This window comes from Xyrauchen texanus, chromosome 27, assembly GCF_025860055.1.
Source record: "Xyrauchen texanus isolate HMW12.3.18 chromosome 27, RBS_HiC_50CHRs, whole genome shotgun sequence".
Taxonomy (NCBI): Eukaryota; Metazoa; Chordata; class Actinopteri; order Cypriniformes; family Catostomidae; genus Xyrauchen; species Xyrauchen texanus.
Window position 1 is genome coordinate 13,090,168 of NC_068302.1, and position 23,982 is coordinate 13,114,149.

Below are 23,982 nucleotides of genomic sequence, written 5' to 3' on the forward strand. Positions count from 1 at the left end.
TCTGGTGCACTGCAAACACACACACACACACACACACACACACACACACACACACACACATGTTGTGTTTCCATGTTTTATGGGGACTTTCCATAGACATAATGGTTTTTATACTGTACAAACTTTATATTCTATCCCCTAAACCTAACCCTCACAGAAAACTTTCTGCATTTTTACATTTTCAAAAAACATAATTTAGTATGATTTATAAGCTGTTTTCCTCATGGGGACCAACAAAATGTCCCCACAAGGTCCAAAATTTCGGGTTTTACTATCCTTATGGGGACATTTGGTCCCCACAAAGTGATAAATACACGCTCACACACACACACACACACACACACACACACACACACACACACACACACACACACACACACACACACAATAAACACTCAAGACCACAATTCATTTTAGATAGATGTATGTTTATTACAACTCTTATATAATATGTTACCTGTATTTGGGTTACAATGGATTATAACAATATAATCATAATAGAAACATACTATTATATGCATATATTTCATTATAATAATATATTTATATCTATTTACAATTATTACATATGACCATAGACATTAATATGGATATAAAGACAACCTCAAACTCTGAAACTGACACTTCAGATTGAACAGGTAATAAATATAGAGGCGTAGGACTCATTTGTGGAAGCTTATGTGGCATTGGCTCATCCTCTGAACATTATGACATGTTTAAAGATTTTCTCATTCTATTCCAGTGTGTGGACCGCCTACACAAGAATGACTAGGACAACTGATCCCAGACCTGCTGGGTGTGCGCCAGGTATAATGCTGTCCCAATTATCTGCTGGGGTTTAAAATGGCAACATCTTATGCGTAGTTTAAATGTGCAAATGGGTTCTGCTAGAGGGAACGATACACATAATGAAATATTTTGGTGATAATATGGTTTGATGACAGATTTGGAAATAAAAAAATAACATTTCAATACTCATAAACAAAATGATTAGAAACTAAATGATAAACAGTAGGCACAGATATCAGGTTAAATGCTAATCTTTCATCAGTATATCAAGCTACAGTTAACAAGGGCACAGTATTTTCAAGCTCTCTCTCTCACACTTTTACTAACAAGCTTTTTGCCAATAAAAGCAAAGAGATTGACTATAGGTACATTTAACTAAAGAGGCTTTGAGGCTAGGCACAATGCCATTCAATATTGCAAAATCCAAAATAAATTTTCAGTACAAATGTAATAGTCCTTTTGGTTGATGTCAAAACTGTCAAGAGCAGCTAGATGACCATTTATAAAGCTTGTCCTTGTCCTTTCTAGAAATCTAGTTCTAGTTCATTACTCATATTGGACACATTAGAATGTTGATATGAGGTTAAAAAGGGTAAAGTCTCATTTAAAGGGAAAGTTCCCCCAAAAAGTTATTTACTAATACTCATGATGTTCCAAACCCCCCAATGACTTTCTTTCTTCTATGGAAAACAAAAGGAAAGATTAGGCAGAATGCTTCAGTCACTATATACTTTCATTGCATCTCTTTTCAATAATGAAATTGAAAGTGAATGGTGACTGAGGCTAACATACTTCCTAAAATCACCTTTTCTTTTACATGTAAAAGAGAAGGTCATACAAGTTTGAAGATGAGTAAATGATGACAGAATTTTAATTTTTGAGTGAACTATCCCTTTAATGTTGTCACAATTATTGTTTCTGAAATTCACATACAGGTATATCAGCAGATTTAATCTTTTATTTTGATCTGTACCACAGGCTCCTCAGTGGTTCATCTGTATTTACTGTTTTATGTATACTCTATTTGATAGCTGCAGGAAGTGTATACAGCCATGTCAAAAGGACAATGTTCGAAAAAGTGTATTTTTGACTGCTCTAAATTTGAGGTTTCCGAGGTCACAGAGGCCAAGTTCAGAAGATAGGAGGAGTCTTCTGTTACCAAGGCAAAAATAAGGGCCACTTTGAGGGTGTCATGTAGGGGGCATACTCTAAACATTGGCCTGTTCAGGATGTTTTAATGTTTACAGTTTATATAGTTGCTCCCTGAGATGTCAGAGACCCAAAGGACACAAAAAGAAAGATAATTTCTGTACAAATGCATAATAAGTAAAGCAAACATACAATAATAACAGTTTAGAAGGTTTTTCCAGGAGGGTGAAAAATAAATGGCCTCCTTAAAGTACAAGTTTACATATACACACACCATTTACAATAATTTACAAAGCTAAATTAAGTAATCAGGCAGTTTAGCAGAGATCAGGGTATTTTTCAAAGGGTAAAAGCACAACAGGTTTTGCAAAATGTTCAAACATGAAATCATGGGTAAAGCTTCAGCATATGAGTATTCAATGTTTTCTCTGTAGCTAATGAAATGCAATTCGACAGCACACAGTCTTTCCCTGTTGTATATGGAGCTGTACTAAAACAAGAGCTGGACTCAAGTCACTGTGACAGATAATAGTTATGTTAGATGTTAGTTTGTATCAAACCAAGTCAACATACTGTACAAACAGTCTGAACCAGAAATAAAAGACAAATGCATTCATTCTTTATAGAGAACAAGGAGAATGAGAGAGATACATTTAAGAGAAAGGAAGTTGGAGTGGGAGCTTTCAAAACTGAAGAACATAATTCAAATCAACAATAAAATCTGACAATACTGGTATCATAAACTGTGATTCTTTACCTAATGTTATGCTAAAAACCCAATTTTTCCCAGCTTGTATAGCTAATGCGCAAGCATGTTATAAAGTTTATTGACCGGTGATGTCTGTATCTTAAAGCTGATTGGCTCTTTTAACTATAAGGTGGGACTTCCTTTCTACATTAGTTGACAATTCATGTAGAATACATGAAATATGGCCCCGTATCGAATCATTGACAAGGAGAAATGTGAGGTGATGTGTGTATAGGAAGAAATATAGGAAAGATTTTGAATTTGTTGAGCGTAAAAGTGTTTTAAAAGTAAAATATTTTTAATTTTCTCCCCATTTCTCCACAATTTGGAAAGCCCAATTCCCAATGCGTTTTAAGTCCTTTGAATCTCAGTTGCCTCCGCGTCTGAGACCGTCAATCCACACATCTTATCACGTGGCTTGTTGAGGGCGCTATCACGGAGACGTAGCATGTGTGGAGGCCCATGCTATTCTCCGCAGCATCCACGCACAACTCACCACCCACCCCACTGAGAGCGAGAACCGCATTAAAACGATCACAATGAGGATACACTATGTGACTCTACCCTCCCTAGCAACCGAGCCAATTTGGTTGCTTAGGAGACCTGGCTGGAGTCACTCAGCACGCCCTTCAGGGGTGGTAGTCAGTGTCTTTACTCGCTGAGCTACCCAGGACCCCATTTTACAAAGTAAATTAAGAGGAAATTAATTAATAATGTTATTACTTTTTCACTGAATGAATTAGTAAAGTAATCTGATTACAATGTAAGAGAAATAATTAGTTATTTGTAGTGGATTTTTTTTTAAGTAACCTACCCAACACTTTAAACAACCTAGAGCTGTTGTTAATGACGTTACGCAGGTAATAACTTCTGAGAATAACAAATTATAAAAGCTAATTTACACGTATAGCTGATACAGAACAATGGGCACAGAACATTAACATGGACACAGAAGCTGTGTTCTCCAACAAAAAACCATGTGTGTTTTCTCTGAACAACCTTTAATCCCTTAAACGGCTGCATTAGCGTTTGCAAGATATTTCAGGATGCCGCTTTCTGCAAAACCCTGGAATAAATTATATTCTTAAATTCATGTAAACGTGATCAAATTCATGACAAAATGAAAGATATATATTATGTAATAAAAGACATAGAAGCCTCAGTGAAGTCAAATGATATCCACACAGCAAACGAACAAGGAACTATGCTTCAAATCACAGTTAAAGAGCTGTAGTTCAACCACACAACTTTGCGACCTATGCGAATGTTCATAGTAATGATGGATTCGGGAAACACCAAATCACTGATCTATGTTGGTAATGATGGAACCTGCGACCATAGTTGCCTAAAGATGCTTTTGGGAAATGCACGTCTGGGTGGTTGCTAGGTGTTTGCTTACTGGCCCAAGTCAAAACAGCCCACCACTAAGTCTCTATGATATTCTGATCCCTAGATTTGTCTAGGATTCCTCCTTCAAATTGATCGTCTACCAGTCGAATATCATAAGTCTGACTGCATAGAATCCCTCTTGGCAAGATTGGTTAAACACTGAAGTTTAATATTTAGGTTTAGGGGTTTGTTCAAATCCTTAACCATATGTTTTAGCAATACTAATAATGATAATTGCCTTAGCAAACACTTCTAATTAATACATTCGATTTCTATTGTGTCCTTTCAACCTCTCTACTGAGACAGAGTGAGGTGGGTTTTAGCCAGGGGCCTGGAAGTGGGGGCCCAAGGACCTTTTGTTTGTTCTTTGAGTTATGCCTTTCATTCAAATATATAGAGAGACCGGAGATACTGGCTGCAGAAATACTACCATCAGTAGTACTTCTGCACTGATGTGAGGAACGCAAACGGTGACTGACTGAATTCAGCCTCCCCTTGCGGCCCCTCAGAGAAAGGGGCAGATATGGGTCTCCTAGGTCGAAGTGGGCGAGGCTGAATATGTGTCGGTAAGACGTGGATGCCTGAAAAAGGTTGACGCTTGTGGAAACTAATTTCCCCTTCATTTTCTTGTTCTCTGTCTCCCTTTAATGCATCTGGAATGCCTGCTTCAGTTTTTTGGTTCAGCTCCCACTCAAGTGCTTCCTTTTTTGCCTTGCTTTCATTTTTTATTTCTTCCTCTCTGTTGCTCTCTGGAGTGTGTGATCTATTCTCCTCCCACTCCCATTCTTTTTCTCTCCCTCTCTTCCATTCTTGTTCTATCTCACTTTCCCCATCCTCCTCCTCCTCCTCTTCCTCCCATTGCCTTTTAGGCTCTGGAAGTCTCTGGTTATTGATTGATTGAGTATTCTTGCTCTCCTCATTACCCATCTCTCCATCACTCTTACTCCTCACCTGTCTTTCCCTCTCTTCGTTCTTGCTCCGTCTTGCCTTGTCCTCACACTTCTCTCTACAGCTTCTCCTTCCTCTCCCTTCACTCTCAACCCCCTGGTCTCCTCATTTTTATCACCATGTCCTCTTAGTGTGTTTCTTGGCATGCTCTGTGACCCTTGACTCCTCCTGTTGTATTTCCCCCTGCTCTGACTGCTGTCCTTGTGACTGTCAGAAATCTCCCAGTCTCCTCCGTCACTTTCCACTCCATCTTTTCTCTCCATCCTCACTTGGTCTTCCCTGGTTTTGGAACGGTGGATGTGGCATCCTGTTGATCCCGACGACGGCTTACTGCAGCCAAACACGACTGCAGGGCTTTGAGTGAGGAGGTGATGGCTGCGATGTGATCATGGTCTGAGAGTAAAAATGTGTGGAAGAGAGACAGATAGAGGTGATATAAAGGAAAAGGAGTAAAAAAATTTATTTATTCACTTTCATGTCATTTGAAAACCATATATGGTGTTATTTTTCAGTGGATTACAAGCAGAAAATGTTTGACGAATCTTTATAGCTTGACAGATGTGGTCAACGAAGTACAAAAATGTGTTTTTTTACTGACTATTTTGCATTATTTTCCAGTAAAAAAAGAAATCTAAACATCCTTAAAGGGATAGTTCACCCAAAAATGAAAATTCTTTCATCATTCAAAATGTCTCAATCTCATGCCATCCCATATGTGTACTGTTAATGAGAGAACGGCTCAAGTTACTGCTGCAAGGTGAGATGTTTCTTTTATTGAAAAATGCGGCAATACCAACTGTATTGCACCCTGCAGTAAGTAGACCATTTATTTATAATCTTTCATTTATCAGTGTGTTTGTAATAAACAGTAAGCCATTGTTTATTACTAATTAGAAGTCTGCAACCCAACCTGTTCCCAACGGGACCCGAGAACCTGTCGGGTTTCAGGCCGGGTTCGGTTCATTTTTTCAAGCAGGACTTTGGGTTCTGGATTTTAATGAATTAAAAAATGAACAGGCTTACCAAATTTGTTCTGTGCTCTCACTCACATCACACATGAACGGATGAGTTACAAACCTTTCCAAAGTTTAACATTGTTCCAGATTGTTCTGTACCAAGAAAAGTTTCAGCACTTCATAAACGGTCTGCTCTAGTGTACTGAGGGGGTGCCATGCTTGTTAAAACTGTGTGTCTTTACAGTTACAACACTGTTACAAATGTTGCCTATGATGCTAACATAAAATACAGTCTATTGCAACAGTACTTGCTAGGAGAAGGAATGCTAAAGACAGTGATCAATTTCAGGTTTGGGCTTAAAATCACTGCTGATTATTTTTTAGCATTCACAAACATTGTTACTAAGACTTCAGTACTTTCGTTGCAGATTTTAGAAGACAAGACAGGACGTTTGTGGGAGAATAAGTAGTTGGTTTCCAACTAAAATAGAAATGTGTTCTTTGTCCAACCAATTATGGTGTACAGATGTGAGAAACCAATCTCAACCAATTTTCTTGGATAAAGTACTATAAGTTTTTCACTCAGATCTATTGTCATCCTCTTAATCAAGGACTTTGAGGTCATTTTGAAAGTGCTGTGTGCATCACATTTAAAGCTTATGCTGACTCATTAAAACTAAAAGCCAAGGAGCTTTGAAATGCAAAGGAAGTTGTTTGAAATGCTAATGATGAACCACTTAATTCTACAAAATAACTGTATAACATTACTCCAAATAAATAAAATATTAAAGGGGCATACAAAGATACCAAATCAAAATCTGCTCATCTTCATAATTAGAACAGATCAAATAGCAAAAAATTAGGGCTTTCAAAGGTAACATGTTAATGTTTAAGACAAATCAACTATGTTTAACGCTGTTAAAATTTTGACACAGTAAATGGTTTTAAAATCTGACTGAAACAGTCTGAATAATAGTCTTTGATAATCCAGTAGCTAAACTCTCATTTCTTGGTAAATGACAGAAAAAGACCTTGTTTAACAAAATGTTTAACAAAAATAATGTAATTTACAGTCTTTATGAGGCAGAATTTAACTGCAAAATCATGTTTTAATTGTATCAATCTACTGGCAGCCTTAAAAATAATATAATTAAATAATTAAAATAAATGAATAATTCATTAAACTAGACTGCAAGTTAAATAGCTTCATCTGCAATTATCAACAAACCACTTTTTAAACCCATTGTCATACTGCATAACAAACAATTGGACATCACAGTGACTCCTGAAGAGGAACAGTGTTATCAACATTTAACAGGGGAGAACGGCATACACAGTCAAAGAAGTTCAGACGAAAGAGAAATATGAGAGAGAGTTAGAGAAACAGTAAAATGGAGAACTAACAGGAACAGTTACCAACCGCGTATTTTCTGTCCTTCCAATCACATAGAAACACGGTTCGCCCAGCTTGGAGTTGGTCATACAGAGAGAGAGACTGGAGAGCTCCACTGAAGGAGGAGAAGGAGAAAGAGGGAAGGCCAAAAGAATGAAAACAAGAGAGAGGAGAGGAGTAAAGGGAGGTGGAACATTTTCCCACGTTTAAATTTAGAGGAAAGAGTTGATGATGAAATTGAAATGGAAAAAGGTACAAAAGAATTAAAGTTAACAAAAGATCAAAGGAGATCAACCAAAATTGAAAGTAAATGAGTTGAAGTGAGTGTAAACCATTTTTAAATAAAAGATAATAAAGGAGTTTAATGAATTAGAAAAATATGAAACCAAAGAGAATAAAAAAAGGAAAAGTTCAAATAAGAAAGCAGAGAACAGTTGTTAGTAAGCTGAGAAAGAGCAATATATATAATATATATAATGACTGTTGACAGATATAGTTTCTGTATAAAATTGACATTATAAATGTATAGTTCAGACTCTGAAATCTGATGGCCATGTTTGAAGCCACAAATATACATACATCTTTCACCACACATCAACAAACTGGTTTCTATACATTCTATATTTAAGTCTACTTATCAACAAATTACCTTGTCTACTGAACTATATTACTTGGTACAGGCTTATTGGTTTTGCATGGAAGGATGTTCTGTTATTTGAAATCTGATGTATCTGTTATTTAGTATCTGTAATGTGATTGCATTAGCTCTTTAAAAAAAATCATCCCATGTTTTAGATGATGTATGATTGTGGTGCTATATCTGGCTTCTTTCCTGCTGCTTACCGTAATCAGGGACGTATCCATTGCCTCTTTTGAACACAAGGTTTATCCTGCTTCCTCCAGTCCTGATTTGCTCCACAGCCTGACTGTGAGTCATTCCTGTTGTACTGTCCCCGTCGATCTCCATCAACTGATCACTCACCTACAACATACACAATAACTGCATGAATGTGTTATAGACATGATATTTACAGAGAATACATAGGAGCATTTATAAAATACAACATGTTTCAGATTAGATAACAGGATATACTGTAAGTGTAGTTTACACTTTAATGCAACGTGTCCAGTAACATATCTTTAAAAGCCATTTTTATTCATTCAGGGTTTGATGTTACTGTTTTCATAATAATAACAATTGAATACAGTAAATTATATAAAGTCTACATACTGTGTATATGTAGTTGACATTAAATACTGTTGGGAAGTTGACATGCCTTGCATTGTCACATGCTATCCTCCATGTAAAACTATTTTAAACATAATTTTGCTCAATTATTATTCATGCAGGTTTTATAAACATATTTTCAGAAGCAATATGAGAGGTATGAGTGAGAAACAGATCAATATTAAAGTCCTTTTTAAATATAAATTCTCCTCCATTCCCAATAGGTGGCAATATGCACAAAAAATGTCAATCGCCAGAAAGAAGAAGACTTATATATTGATATTTTCTTACCCACACCTATCATATTGCTTCTGAAGACATATATTTAAGTCTTATGGAGTCTTATGTATTACTTTTATGCTGCCTTTATAGGCTTTTTGAATCTTCAAAGTTAATGTATGGACCTACAGAGCTGAGATATGTTTCTAAAAATCTTCATTTGTGTTCAGCAGAAGAAAGAAAGTTATTCACATCTGGGATGGCATGAGGGTGAGTAAATAATGAGAGAAGTTTTATTTTTGGGTGAACTATAACTTTAATAAAAAACTTTTTCTTTGAAGATGTCCTCATAAGCAAGATATTTTTCAGCAATTTTATCCCCAAAAGTATATTTACATAAAAAACGTCTCGGGTTACATGTGTAACCCTTGTTCCCTGAAAAAAGCAGAACGAGATGTTGCGCTGCTAAGCGCTACGGGGAACAGCTTTAGCTGTGAGCCGAGCTGAATAATGTGTGGAACACGTCAATGAACATTGACCGGAATTTATAGCCTCGGCTGATGTAATCATTAGATGCACCTGAGGCCAGGCTATAAATGGATACGTCACCAGGTGTCGATCAGATTCTTCTTTTGAAGAGCAGTCCTGGAGCGTCCCAGTGCGGCAAAGCAGCGCAACATCTCGTTCCGCTTTTTCAGGGAACAAGGGTTACACATGTAACCGAGGCGTTCCTTTATAAAAAGCTTCACTACGATGTTGCGCTGCTAAGCGCTACGAGAACGCAATACCCACGCCGCCGCGCGGGGCTGTCCGGACCCCTACGGTTGTGCAGTGTACTCACAAAAACGCGAGAGGTCTCAGACATGAGCTTCAGATGTCGACTCAAGGGCATAAGAGCCCGGAGTAGCAAAGCATCTAACCCATAAAGTTCGATGAATGTGTGCGAAGAGAACCCTATCGCCACACAAACTTGTCATAAAAACTGATGAATGTGAGCGGAGAGGACCAGCCTGCCGCATCAAAACTTGTTCAGGTATGAGCTGAGATGTCGACTCAAGGGCATAAGAGCCCGGAGTGCTGAACATCCAAACTAAAAAAGTCCAATGAATGTGTGCGGAGAGGACAACCTGCCGCATCACAAACTTGTTTAGGGATGGGCTGAGATGTCGACTCAAGGACATAAGAGTCCGGAGTAGCAAAGCATCTAGCCCATAAAGTTCAAACGAGTTGTAGAGCTTGAGACACGACCGTCTTGACAGGCATCATCTTGGACTTGAACACCCACGGGTAGTTCAAGCTTTAAGAGCTAAGCCAGACTCCACCCCTCACCCTCCATGGGAAACAGGAAGTATTTAGTGTAATAACCTAACTCTCTCTCTGGAAGGGGAACACATACCATGGCCCCTTTAACCAGGAGATTCAGTTTTTGGGTTTTTTTACAAAAAAAGAAATCCGGTTACTGGTAGTGAGAACACGCCGTTGAAACACGGAAAAGTGGCGAGAGAATTAAATCCTGGCGCCCTTATAAGACCCACAGAAAAGAATATATCCGGCAGAAGTTTCCACGCTGCCAGGATCTCTGAGATGGGTATTATATTTTAACACTTCCTGTTGAGGGGTTGTCGGGTGTTTTACGTCCTGAATAAAATGCAGGAACAGTGAAAACACCCAATTTTGACGAAGCCTCTGCAACCCGAAACACCAAGAGGTGGCGGGAATGGAGGGGCTTCGAGGGGGTACCGGGAGGGTGAAGTGAAGCACGCGCCCGTCCGAGGGAGCTACCCCTAATCTAGGCGCAAGACCGTCAGGGTTTTCTCTTACTAGAAATTATAGTCCTGAGGTCTTGCTTCGGGGGCTGGCGAGGGCGGAGAGACTGTCCCCAATCCCTGGGAGGAGGAGCACGACTCGCCACGCTTTGCTTTTGAGCCTCCCTTCAGTCAGGACCGAGGTGGGTCTGAGGCTTGCTCTTCAAGCGCAGAACCCACACTCAGGTCGTCCAGGAGGTCAGCCTGGTACGCCTGAAAAACAGCATAGTGTGCAGAGCAGCACCAGCCTGACCTGCTGCTTGATAAGCCCTTCCCACTAAAGTGGAGGTTGTCCTATAAGGCTTTGAGGGAGAGAGGGCTTCTAAGTGACGATGCCGAGCCCGCGAGAGATAGCCCATAGCGTCTCTTCAACTGGCGGCATCACTGAATACCCCGTGCCTCAGCACCCACGATAGTCGAATATAATGACGTCGAGGGTAAGTGAACACGGGAAGAAAATATATATATATACGTATATATATATATTTTTTTTAGGGGTTCTCTATGAGCGAAAAAGCTCTTCATGGAGGTTATCAAAGAAAGGGAAGGGACCCATGAGGCGTTCCCTTTCTTAGACTGGAAGATAAAATCTATCCCCTAATTTGGAGCATTTGGGGGTCTCTTTTTCACGTGGCCAGTCCAATCTGGCAACCGCACGAGTAACAACATCGAGCAATTCCTCCGTAGATTTTTTATCGCGGACGGAAAGCTCGAGGCCGGAACAGAGTCGCGATCCACCTCATGATCTGAAGAAGCGTCGGAACGCGCCGAGATCATGTGAAGGACCAGCTGGGTTTGGGAGAGAGTGAGAGAAAGGGTCAACCCGTCTCTTGCTCCTCAGCCAAATCCATGCACGAGCCCCACGAACGATCTTTTCGTGAGTGCTGACTCCCGGAAGCAAGCGAGGCGAGCACGACGCACTCTGCCTGTTAAAGTAAATCGCAGTGCTCGCACCCGCCCTGCTGCAACGCGAGAGCAGCGTGCTCTCACCCCCAAACAAACAGCAAAAACTGATGTGTGCCGTCTTCAGCTATAGAGGCTTTCAGTCATTCTCTCTTTTTTTTTTTTTTTTAAGAAATATATATATATAATATTTTCTAAACAGAAGAGAAAAATAGAACAACATTCACTGCACACTGCCTAACTGATTCTATCTCCTAACAGAGGAAAGAAAGTTTTGACAGGGTGTGTGAAACACACAGAAACAGAATCGCTCTGAAAAAGAGTTTCTGACGACACCTGGTGACGTATCCATTTATAGCCTGGCCTCAGGTGCATCTAATGATTACATCAGCCGAGGATATAAATTCCGGTCAATGTTCATTGACGTGTTCCACACATTATTCAGCTCGGCTCACAGCTAAAGCTGTTCCCCGTAGCGCTTAGCAGCGCAACATCGTAGTGAAGCTTTTTGTAAAGGGAACACACACATACACACACACACACACACACCTGTATTTTGTGACTCCGTGAGGCCGGCCCTCCCTCCATCAGTCCCAGCACATAGAGGCCCATGTTATATTCACTCCCTCCTCTCAGACTGAAGCCAAATCCTGTGGGACCCCTCTCCAGTTCAACACTGTAGTATCGTGAAGCATCCTGCTCCAAGTGTTTCAAAGAGAGTAACAAAAAGATTAAGAGTAGGATCCAGTTATTACTGTGCTGCACAGCATGTGTAAAAGCATTGTAAAGTAATTATAACACCTGAGACTTTTGCCCAGGTGGCCACCAGAGGTCACTAGGAGTTTAGAGACATTTAATTTGTAGTTCTGTGTTTTCCTTGTCTATATCTTGTGATATCCCGTGTCCCTCATGTTCATGTGTCTTGTTCTCATTGGTTTATTGTCTTATTAACTTGTTATCAGTTCTGTTCTTTCATTGGTTCCTGTTTAGTAGTCTTGTTATCTTGCTATAAGTTTAGTCTTCCCATTGGTTGTCTTTGTCATGTGCCCTTTTCAGGGTATTTTAGCCCTCTTGTTTGCATTAGTCCCTTGTCGAGTATTGTTGGTTGTAACTCTGTTTCTGTTTCTAGTCAAGTCAGGCCAAGTTGTTTACATTTGTTTTGTTTATTAACACTGTAAATAAAACTGCACTTGGGTTCACATTTCAGCTACTTTGTCTCTGTCTGTTCCTGTCTTCAGCCTTCCAGAATGTTACAGTAATGTTATTGCTCACCTTTGGTTTTGACTTGTGAGATTTGTTCCTCAAGTCAGGATCATAGTCTGCTCGCTCTGACGAATCTGAGAGAAATAGAGGAGAGGGATTAGAGGAGGAAAAATGAAGTTAGAAAACATGCTTTGTTTAAGTGCTGGTGGTGCAGTGGTCTAAACCACATAACTGGTAAACTGTTAATCAGAAGGTCGGTGATTCAATCCCCACAGCCACCACCATTGTGTCCTTGAGCAAGGCACTTAACTCCAGGTTGCTCTGGGAGGATTGTACCTGTGATAAGGGCTCTGTAAGTCGCTTTGGATAAAAGCGTCTGCCAAATGCATAAATGTTTAAAGGGGTCATGTCATGAGGAATACAATTTTAATTGATATTTTGAGATATAAGAGGCCATTGTACTATAAAAACATACTGTCAATTTCAGAACTCTAAACTTAATCCCCAAAGCAGTAAAACCATTTATTCAAACCAAGCTGCAAAAACAAATCGTTCTCAACTTCCGCGACTTCCCTACTTCACTAGGAGGTCCATTAATTCATGACTGCCTCAACAGCAACAACATCAACGCCTAATAAAAAATCATCGCACCCTTGGCACTGGCACTGGTGCTTCAGTTCATACTCACAGAGAGAGAGAGAGCAGGACAGACAGGCTTTCACACCCCCGTCTGCCTCTTCAGCACCAGCTATCATCTGTTCTAGTCTCATCTTGGATTGTACAGACCACACTACTCATTCCTATAGAGTTTATTTATATTCTCTCCTTGCCAGTGTTCTTCTCTAATATAGTTACACCTTATATTATTTTGTGTTATTCATACCTTTTGTGGATTGTTTTTTATATGTCCTCTGTCTTCATTAAAGTTCCAGCAACTGGTTTCACTCCAGCTCTCCAAGTCATCCTCTTGCCTGACAGAAGACTAGACTGATAATATTGACCCAGCGGGACACAACACCACTCATTCACCATCGTCCCTCGAGGACACTCTGAGTCAGTTACAGAGCTCCTTGACTGCCTTGTTGCAAGCACTGTCCGCTGCTTCGCCAAATCCTCCTCCTGCTCCATCTTTCTCTAATCCACCTACAAGTGGTTCCGGCTTCTGCAGGTTTCTCTCACACTCTTACATTTCCTCCTCCTCCCTCTTCACATCAGTCCTGTTACCTGGCTACACCTGCCAGCTATTCTTGTTCTACGGAGGAATTTACATTTACATTTATGCATTTGGCAGACGCTTTTATCCAAAGCGACTTACAGTGCACTTATTACAGGGACAATCCCCCCGGAGCAACCTGGAGTTAAGTGCCTTGCTCAGGGCCCAACAGTGGCATCTTGGTGGTGCTGGGGCTTGAACCCCCAAACTTCTGGTCAGTAACCCTGAGCCTCAACCACTGGACGAGCATTGCAGTGGGCCTCTACTATATAGAAACAGGGAGGACCTGTCACTCAGTCAGTTAATGCTTTCACTGCTCACTTCAGGGAAGTCTTCACGCACCCAGCCAGTGATTCCCATGCTAGCGAGCAGCTGACACGATTAGGACAAGGTGATCAATCTGTTTCTGAGTATGCTATCAATTTCTGCATGCTTGGCTGTACTCATCACCAACTATCGCCAAGGGTTGAACAAGGCTCTACAATTACAGCTCACCGGGACTGATGACACTGTGGGTCTCAAGCAGCTAATCCAGCTTTCCATTTGTGTGGATCATTGGCTTCAATCATGCCAGCGTGACGGGCATCTGCCTGTTAGCTCCAACTCCCAGCCACTTCATCTAACACACAGCCATTCATTCAAGCCCACTGGGGAGGAACCTATACAAATTTGCTCCACCTTTCTGACAGCGGCGGAGCGAAGGAGGAGACAGTATTGCAACCTCTGTTTATATTGTGGAGCTCCCAACTACAGCCTAATTTATACTGGGATTGTGCCATTGAGCCACTACCCGGCACTCCTCTTCCCTGAGGATGGGTGTAGCCTCACTCAATTCCAGAGCAGCAGGCAATAGAAGAGTACATCTATGAGGCACTATGCCAGGATTACATTTGTCCATTCACTTCTACTGTGGAATCCAGTTTCTTTGTGCCCAAAAAAGATAAGGGTCTGTAGCACTGAATCAACTACTGTGCATTAAATGACATCACCGTCAAATTCAAGAATCCCCTACCACTCGTTCCTGTGGCACTTGAGCTTCTGATAGGGCCCAACATCTTTTTTATCCACCGCCACCACTGCTCCAGGAGGACAGTCTGGCCTACATTGTCCAAACCACAGTGGATTCCCTGCATTGAAGAGGGAGGTTGGAGTACCTCGTCAACTGGGAGGGTTATGGTCTGGAAGAGTGGTCATGGGTTCCCCTGAAATGATATCCTCGATCCTACTCTCCTTACCACCATTCACCATGACCATCTGGACCATCCTGCTCCTTGTGGATGGGGTCTGTGCCTCCGGAGCGGCCCGTGGGGGGTGGGTACTGTCAAGCCCACATCGGCCTCTTCAGCACCAGTTCTCCCACATTCTAATCCTACTAGTAACCATTCCTGAACACCAAATGGGACCCATCTGGACAAATTTGAATAGTTTTTGTATAAAAACATGTTCTAGATAGATGTCTTTGACTGTTGCAATGTATCTCAGGCTGCTTATAAAATACGTGGTGTCAAGTTACAACTCTGAAAAGGAGACCACATTCTGTTTCAATCAGCTGCTGCCTCTTGTTCCTTTAAGCACAAATGCTTCATGGATGCATTCTCACCCTCATCTGCACTATTTTTAATTGTTGGTGTAAAAAATTCACTAAATGGACCATTTGATGCGTTTACAGTGATGTGCATTTCAGTACAGGATAATACTGGAAACTGGATGTGTGTGTGTCTCGTTCACACTGTGCTTTGGTCTATGTATGTGCATCATGTGGATATGTCTTCAGGGTATTTCAGTGTGGATTGCATGTTTTTTTCGGCTCATATCAATGTGGAATGCTTGTGAACCAGTGATAAAATGATTCAAGCTTTGCAAAAAACTGTTAATGATGGGCAGTTAAAAACACTTGAACCCAATCGCAAAGCCATAAATAAAAATATTTCAAATGTCATGACTGTTTGATAGTTAACAGTTGTGGTTTAGATGAGCAGTTATATTCGGATGTAATGTGTTGGGTGTGCATTAAGTGTAAATCCTGAAATGTAGTTTTATAATGTTGTGGAGCTTGTTCATTCTCTTCTGAATGAGTTTCAAATATGGCTGTATTTCAGGTGCAGTACGATGTTAGCCAATCATAACAGTGGGCATTTACGTTGATGTTTAAATTAGATGCTTAGGCCAAAACCAATTGTTTCAGACTTTACTAACATTATCAGTGGACCTCAGGGAAGACAATAAAACTATAAAAAAAAATAGAGCATTTAATGAACCCTTTAAAACTTTTTGATCAGATATTTTATCAATAATTAATAAACGCCTTGAGATGTTCTTTATAAATGTCCAGTTTTTCTTAAGTCTGTGTATCATGCCCGATGAACACAGCAAAAATGGAAACATCCTCCATTAATTGTGATATTGTGAAAAATTAAATTAACTAATATGATTAACACAGTATATTCAAACACTGTGAGTTTATATTTTATCCAAGATAATTTTTTTGAAACTATTTATGTGATGTGGCAAAATGTAACAAAATAACTGGCCATTATGTGTCTACAACATCCAGTAAGTTACTCTATTTAACTGTATATGGCTAGACTACATCTAAGATGAGCTTTTGTACAACAGCACCTGTGCATGTACTGTATGATATTGCTTAATCTTACATGCAAATCAATCAATGAACTATAAGCCTAGCAATGGAAGAGTTGTCAAGGACAAGGTAAAGAAGTGGTTATTAGTAAAGAAAAGGTTATTAGGTGGTTAGTCTATGCCTCAGATGGCACGTCCATGAACACATAAAACATTCGCAGACTGTCTGTTTTTTAAAACTTCTTAAATGGTGAGCAGAAGGGTCCATGAATCAAATAAACTTTAATTCACATTAATTAATGCTAACATCTTAACAAGTAAGAGTGCAGATCTGTTGTATAGGAACATTTCACTCACGAGCACTGGAGCGTGGTATGATGGTCAGGCGGAGTGTGTTTCCAGCTCTTCTCAGGATCTGTGCCAGCTCTCTGTGAGGTAAATTCACCACTGGTCTGCCATCCACTGCCTCCAGCCGATCACCAGGCCTAATCTGCCCGCTTCGTGCCGCTGGGCTGCCTTGACGCACTGTCACAAACCTGTGAGGCAGCAAAGAGGCTGCTGCATGCATGCATGCAGAAAGAAACTAGAATCATCAGTTCACATTTTTTTCAGTCATAAATCACAGTAATAATTTTAAATAAAATTGCTAGTAACAGCAAACTTCTCAACAAGCCACACGATTTGAGGTATCATTCATATACTCAAATTCATAGCATAAAATGTTCAGGGCCAGTTATATGCTGAAGTTAAAACTAATAGGCTTAAAGGTTCTGAAAAAACCCTAATGATAAACAATATTAATAGTGAGGCCTCAGCATGTACCACTAGCAATCAATTTAAATTAAATTTCCATATTCCTGCATTCAAAATGCATCCATAAATCCACTTCCACTTCCATTATGCAATGTAATGGAACATTTAGGTCAGCTAACAGCCAATGACTGTTCCAAAATCAAATTGCAGCTCTTCTTTAAAGCCTTGGCACTGATTAGAGAGCCAATAATTACACCTCTGGTAAACTGTCAATTCAATGGAGTTTTGTTGGGAGACAGACAGAAAGAACAGGCAGAGGCTGAAGATTTTATCAGAATCACAATGCATAATCTTAACAAATACTTCAAGAGCGTACAATGATTTTACACACTAACACAAATAATCCCACACAAAACACACAGTTAAGTATAAAGATAGATGGATTAGCTTAAAGAGATAGCAGATAAAGAAACCTTGGCAGAGATTTCCATCTCCTAATCCTCTCCAGAGTGGAGCGGGAGAGATGATAAATGGAGGATAGAAAGAGTAAAGTGGGAGGGATTCGAATGGGACAGAGAGAAATATTGCCAGAGAAAGATAGAGAGGGAAATTATTCATCAGTGTGCCAGCAAAAAAAATAAAAAAATAAATGTCCCTCTCTCACTCTCTTAATGCCAAATTCATTAATACGGGCTGAATGAGATATTTCTTAGCTATTGTAGATCCCCTCTGAATGTCACCGACACTACAGAAACCTATAACGCATTACGGAATATTAATGTAGAATTACAGTAAATCCTTCCTGTCATTACAGTCAAAGTTGCTATTCACATTAAATGTTTAAACAGAAATCTGATATAATGTTTGTGATTAAAGATAGATTGCAGATGACAGACATCCGTACAAATACACCGTCAAACACAGGGATGAACTACTGAAATATTTATATCAAGTGAAATCAGGCATCAAAACATAATAATGTACTGTATAAAATATGGATATCTGTTTAGTTATTTTAAAAACTGGAATAGAAAAAAAATTATGTTGTTTGAATTGGAAAAATAAGACGCTAAAATACGCTACTAAATGCAGACACTACTATTTCAAATGCACCTTGATATCTGAACATAGATCTAATTGTGGGTTCAAGTCATGTCGCAATGATGGTACTTATGAGTAGAACCCATATGAACGCCACCATAAAGTCTTAATTACCAGTGAGGAAACACAGGATTATGGAAATCCAATGCAAGTGAATGGTGACCAGACCATTCAAGCTCCAAAACGTAAAGACCATAAAAGTAATATTACGACTCCAGTGATTAAATCCATATCTTCAGAAGTGATGTGATAGATGTAGGTGGGAAACAGATCAATAATTCCATCCTTTTTTACTATAAATCTCCACTTTCACATTCTGAAGATTTTAAGTAAAAAAAGGATTGAAATATTGATCTGTTTCTCACCCAAAGTGATTTCATTGCTACAGAAGAAATATATTAAACCACTGGAGTTGTATAGATTAATTTTATGCTGCCTTTATGTGATTTGTAGAGCTTGAAAGGTCTGGTCACCATTCACTTGCATTGTATGGACCTAGAGAGCTGAGATATTCTTCTAAAAATCAGAAGCCAAAGAAGGAAAGTCATACATATCTGTGATGGCATCAAAGTGAGTAAATGATAAGAGAATTAAAATGTGTGGGTCAATTATCATTTTATTGTCATTTTCTTAAACATGTGGTATTGGAGAGTACTTTTAAAATGTGTAGTAAATGCTGTTTCAGTGTGAATGAGAGGTATAAATGTAGAAAAATCAGTAATATTCAAATGGAAAAGTAATTTGGACATGGCATAAATCTGCAATACAGTAGCTGTTAATTGGCAAAACATGTTCTCGATTAAAACTGAGCCAGCTCTTTGGCTTCGACCTTTTTCTGGTTTACTTATTCTTTTTATTGTCTAAGCCTACACTGGGAGTTTATTGAATCAATTAGAAAGGCTAAATGTAATATGCTGTGTACATATAGTCCAGCAATAATCCCAAAGTCACGTGGAGATAGGGCAATGACCTCTGAGTGAGTCCACATTTTTTCCCCTAAACTAAAGTCAATATTCCTGTGTCCATTAGTGCGTCCCATTAGCTGAGAACTGCAACTTGTCCTGTACTGACCTACTTAGTCACACAAACTCTCACACACAGACATATTCACATGCCCACACACATTTCATTTTCTCTGTCTCCCTGTCTGTTCTTCTAAGGGATCAACCTCTGTGAGCAGTGTGGAGAGATAAAGGGGTCTTTATTGATGTTCAATGCTGACTCACTTGCTTTAGCTTCAAGAGCAAAATTCATGCTAAGCCTTTTCACTGTCTCTGCATTCTCCGTGGCCTGAGAGGATATCTGTTAGAACTAGTGTCTTCGTTTAACATGAAATTCTATTACTAGGCTGGGCTGATGCCAGTGTAAGATCTGCCTTGGAGGTGTTATGCTTTATAGTTCTTGCTCTTTCTTAAAATAGCACTGACTGTGACTACAATGTTAATTTCAGGTGTCAGTTGACTGTTAATGTTGCCTGACAAACAGAAGTGTTAAGGCTTATTGAACCTAAAGCAGTTGTGAATTCTTTGTACATAACCATTTTCCACCCTCTGTATATTTTTCTGTACTTCTACCAATAAATGTAATTGACCTCTCTTATGGCATCAAAAGATAGTTGTATTTTTAGTTGTAAATTATTTAATACAGTCAACAGGAATGCATATTTTATTAACCATCAACCCCAACCATATCCTAACCGCATTTAAATTTATTTACAGCAAAAATGCAACCTCTGAATATTGCTCACCAACCCTTTGATAATAATGTACAATTTAATTCTAAATTTAATATATTTTTGAAGGGTGGTTATGGGGAGGTAGCTTAGTGGTAAAAAGTTTGGACTGGTAGCTCATATCCCAGAACGGACCATTTATGAACAGGACATTTGCTGGAGCCCCCCATTAACAATCTACCTGAGTGTAAGGCAATTACCCCAGGTTCCTTTGGGGGAAGTGTCTCTGTGATAAATGCACGTTACTTTGGATAAGAACACATCAGGAACACTTCACCTGAAGCCATTATATATAATGCATTAGATATTCTTAACGTATTGTAATGCATTCATAATGCCTTAGAATCTGTAGTATGTCCTTGTGAATTATTGTATGCATAATAATACGCTTTAATACTTCTTCATAGTTAGACCTTTAAACAGTAGGGTACAATGTGGCTAAAGGCACACCTTAAGGAAAATTTGCGTTTTTCTGGTCGCAAAATATCAAGATTGAAAAAAATAAAAGATTTTATTGAATATTTATGGAGAAATATAATTTATATGAAAATAAATAACAAATATTGTTTTGATTAAAATTCTGTTTTTAAAAAAGTATGCAAGAGGCTTTTTGAGTAACAAATTAAGATAATGCTTACTCAAAATAACCACTTCAGAAAAGGATGCACAATTTCCCATTGATTACAAACATATTTGGCATTGTCTAACATCTCAAGTATTCTATATACAAACAAATCTCCATTGTGATTGGATCAGTCAAGTTGAGCCCATTTTGAGCCCATTTCATGTTGCATTCAAAATCAAACTTTAGACATTGCATGCAAAGACCTCTTGGATCAGGAAAATGTAGCAGTGTATAGTGACAAACAGGTTGTAAGGGATTAAGGGAAAGGAGGAGGGGAGAACCAGCTTGGCAATATATATAATAATTGAATAATAAACTGAACCAAAAACACACAAGCATAAACACACAGAGCAGCTGCCTGTAATTCTCTCTCTCTCTTGAACTGTCGTCACCGGCCACCTTTATCCCTCGTGCGCCCCCATCAGTCTGATTAAGGACCGGGAGGGTATTGTTCCAGCCTGGCCCCACCCTCCTCCGCTCCACACAGGTCTTTAGGAAAGTGCTGTGGTCGTTTTTGTTGCTATTTAGTGTTTTGGAAAATAAAATCAAAGGAGTGTTTTAACCCATAGTACATTTAGCCCCATTGTACCCTACAATGCATGAGAACTTATGGTCACAACCAATGGTCATGTGTTAAAATGAATTAAACCCATTAAAGGTGTAACCATGAACAAGTGTAATGTATTTTAATGAGGGTAGGGAAATTTAACACATTTTATTTCTGCTCTTCATAGTAGACTGTTTAATGCATACATTTTTTTATTATGCAATTAATGCAATATTTTTTTTTTTTTTAACTTCCTAAAAACCAGGTGTGGGAGAGATGCAGACAAGTCAAGTCAAGTGGTTTTTATTTTCGTTCAACCATATACAGTTAGTACAGTACACAGCGAAACGAGACAACGTTCCTCCAGGACCATGATGCTACATAAAACAACAAAGGACAAACACAGAATCACACGAGACTACACAACTAAATAACATACCTATATAAAGTGCATGTGCAAACGTGTGCAAAAACGTATGGGACAGTACAATCAATTACTTAAAGGAACAGGACAATAGACACAGTAAGAGACAGTGCAGTACAAAGTGGTGCAAAAAGATGACAGTTTCTAAAAACATAAACATAACATACTATGAGACAGGGTTCTATGGACACAGCAGATATTGAGGTAGCAGTTTTTGAGGTAGCAGCCAAGTAAAGTGAAAATGAATTAAAGTGGAACTCTGGACATGTGCAAAAGTTGAATGGTGTACTCTGAGTATTGAGGAGTCTGATGGCTTGGGGGAAGAAGCTGTTACACAGCCTGACCGTGAAGGCCCGAATGCTTCGCTAGCTCTTGCCAGACGGCAGGAGGGTAAAGAGTTTGTGTGAGGGGTGTGTGGGGTCGTCCACAATGCTGGTTGCTTTGAGGATACAGTGTTTTTTGTAGATGTCTTTGATGGAGGGAAGAGAGACCCCAATGATCTTCTCAGCTGTCCTCACTATCCTCTGCAGGGCTTTGCGGTCCGAAACGGTGCAAGTCCCAAACCAGGCAGTGATGCAGCTGCTCAGGATGCTCTCAATAGTCCCTCTATAGAATGTAGTGAGGATGGGGGGTGGGAGATGTGCTTTCCTCAGCCTTCGAAGAAAGTAGAGACACTGCTGGGCTTTCTTGGTAATAGAGCTGGTGTTGAGGGTTCTCCGCCAGGTGAGAACCAAGGAATTTGGTGCTCTTGACAATCTCCACAGAGGAGCCGTCGATGTTTAGCAGAGAGTGGTTACTCTGTGCTCTCCTAAAGTCAACAACCATCTCTTTTGTTTTGTCCACATTCAGAGACAGGTTGTTGGCTCTACACCAGTCTGTTAGCCGCTGCACCTCCTCTCTGTATGCTGACTTGTCATTCTTGCTGATGAGACCACCACGTTCGTGCCATCGGTGAACTTGATGATGTGGTTGGAGTCGTGAGTCAGCAGAGTGAACAGCAGTGGACTGAGCACACAGCCCTGGGGGGCCCCAGTGCTCAGTGTGGTGGTGGTGGAGATGCTGTTCCCGAACCGGACTGACTGAGGTCTCCCAGTCAGGAAGTCCAGGATCCAGTTGCAGAGGGAGGTGTCCAGGCCCAGCAGGTTCAGCTTTCCAATCAAGTGCTGAGGAATTATTGTGTTGAATGCTGAGCTGAAGTCTATGAACAGCATTCGAACATATGAGTCCTTATTATCTAGGTGGGTGAAGGCCAGATGAAGGGGGGTTAGCAATGGCATCGTCTGTTGAATGGTCTAGTGAGGGGGGCAGCTGGGTCTTAATGTGCCTCATGACGAGCCTCTCGAAGTACTACATGATTATGGGTGTGAGTTCGAAGGGACGGTAGTCATTGAGGCAGGACACTGAAGACTTCTTTGGCATGGGGATGATGGTGGTGGCCTTGAAGCACGTTGGAACGACGGCGCTGCTCAGAGAGATGTTGAAGATGTTGGTAAGATCATCTGACAGCTGGTCTGCACATCCTCTGAGCACTCTGCCAGGAATGTTGTCTGGTCCAGCAGCCTTCCGTGGGTTGACTCTACATAGAGTTTTCCTCACATCAGCTGTGGTAAGACAGAGCACCTATCACCTGTCACCTGGGGGACTGTCACTATTTGATTGAACAATTTATAATATTATAAGGATAAATAAAAAATACTATTATTAAATAATATATCTAATGTAATGATGTTGGTTAATTGAAAAAGAAATTGCATTATAAATAAAGGATTTAAGTAAAGTGTTAAAGAGCTAAACATCTGCAAAACTGCATGTGACATCTCTAAATGAGTAGATATCAAAGAATATAATCCTTTCAATATGAGAAGTTGTGAGACTGAGAAAAAGAGGCAGAGTTTGAAAACAAGCTGTAATCACACCTGTCACTGAAAATCATTACTTCTCAATGCAGCAGCCAGTGTGAAACACAGATTCTGCCTGTGGAAACACTTGATCGGTGAATGAAAGAGATGTGTAAGAAAAGAAAACAGAACCTATTTTCAAGAGTTTTGAATCACTGTTTCTAAGACAGAGTATATGTACATTCAAGAAAGACAAAAAGGCATCAAAGGGATGATTCACCCAAAAATTAGAATTCTGAAATCATTTACTCACCCTCATTTTGTCCAAACCCATGACTTTCTTTCTTCCATGAAAAACAAATGGAGAGTTAGGTAGAATTTTAGCCTCTGTAACTGGGGTTAAAATTCTGCCTAACATCTCCTTTTGTTACAAGGAAGA

The 23,982-nt window shown here is 39.7% G+C and overlaps 1 pseudogene; it reads right to left on the reverse strand.

Moving 5' to 3' along the window:
• Positions 1–423: 423 nt before the first annotated feature.
• The window catches only part of LOC127620572 (membrane-associated guanylate kinase, WW and PDZ domain-containing protein 1-like), a 121,761-nt pseudogene continuing 98,202 nt past the window's right edge, over positions 424–23,982 (reverse strand).